Here is a 1,804-nt window from a genome sequence, read left to right as displayed (position 1 = left end):
TGGAGTCATGGGCACATGTATTAGAGAGATGTACAGGAGAGGAAGAGGGACAGTTGAGTGTGGATGAGTGTGTAAGATGGATCTTGGATGGTAGTGGACAGGCAGTGATGTGGATGAAGAAAGTGGAAGAAGTAAGGGGAAGCAAGGGAGTAGGGCAGAGCCAAACGGGTGATCCTGAAAAGAGACCGTAGAAAGCGAAAATTGTTTTCAATATCGTGGAAAATGCATTTTTCATTGTAAGAGGAGACGGAAGCCCTAGAAGCTCGCTCATTTAAGGAATTAATGTCACTACTGTTACTATCGTTTATCCTACGTAAAGCGAAAGAGTATAATATAAGTAGTAGTTAAGTTAGACTAAGTATGGAATTGTAAATATATGTACAGGGAGTGCATCCTAAAATCTCGTTTAGTGCAGCAATCACAACATTTACTAAAGGGAGAACAAAGGGAGGTCTATTGATTATCACCAACACATTTGTATACCAAACGGAATAATTTTATAAAATCGACGACTCTATATTGATTAAAACACATATACTCAAGCCTTTCAATTATCGGCCTATAGCTTTAGTAAATTGCATTACAAAAATATTTACACAATTTTCTCAGGCAGGCTGACTGGTTGGATATAGACCAAAAAGGCCGTAGCTCGGTAAGCATGGCTGGTGTGCCGTAATTTTTTTCAGATAAAAGACTCACGCTCTCAGTAACCAGATAAATTTTTCTTAACGGGATCCCAATGGTACTTCACAGTAAAAAAAAGGAAATGGTTTTTGTGGTCCCTAAAATACATGCTATTTCATTGAAGCAAGGGGTGTTATTAATTTTAACTCATGACTTTCTTAAATGAGCATCACTAGAAATTATACATACGCTGTTGCATAGATTTTACTTTGAATCATGTAATTTTGTAATTTTTTGTTTGCTATTAAATAAGCTATATGCACGTACATACTACAAACATCTAGTGTGTATGATAAACGCAATATGCATTAGGCAGATCGCCTGAAAATATAAAATATCTCTACTGTAGTGTTAACATTCGATTGCGGAATAAATCTAAAAAACACTACATATTTCTAGATCTCTTCATTCATAGTATAAAATAAGAGATAAGAAAAGTAGAAGTACAATCTTGGAAATAGTCATAGTTAAAATATAGGAACAATATTTTTCCCGTGAACTGCTAACATTCGCTAAACTATTGTTATGTTTGTCCAAGGTTCACCACGTGGAGGTCGTCAGTTATATTTGTACCTCTGAATACTATTCATACCATAAAGAAAAAATATATACTCTACAAACTATATAAGTCTTATTCTAAATCTATATATTATCTATCTGTATTGGAAGCAAATCTTATCTCACAAAAAAAAGAAAGTGTTAATGAAGCACCAATATCAGGGTACCATATACCTGCAACAAAAATTACCTTTGCTGTGGTAATGCTGCACCGTAATGTAGGATGCAGATTCCCAATTACTTGGGAGTCCGAAGTGTCCATCACGGGGGGTAAGAAGTACCTACTAATGTGGTTGCGACGTGTCCGCTTCTTGGGGTACGAAGTAAAAAACGTGATTCGACGCATAATCTACGCGTTCGTAATTCCTTAAATACTTTTTAAGATTTGTAATAGCCATGTTAAATGCATTGTTGATTATTTTGACAGCTTTGCTAATTGTACGTCATGGTCATTGAAGTTTAGCAGGAGCGTTGTTCGCAATTTTTAAAATTGAGCCATTAGGTATTTCAGATAAGGTGCGGATATCCAAGATCTCTTGTATGCGGAGGGACAAACAATAAT

Source organism: Belonocnema kinseyi, chromosome 7 (assembly GCF_010883055.1).
Source record: "Belonocnema kinseyi isolate 2016_QV_RU_SX_M_011 chromosome 7, B_treatae_v1, whole genome shotgun sequence".
Lineage (NCBI taxonomy): Eukaryota > Metazoa > Arthropoda > Insecta > Hymenoptera > Cynipidae > Belonocnema > Belonocnema kinseyi.
This window is presented reverse-complemented; position numbering follows the sequence as displayed.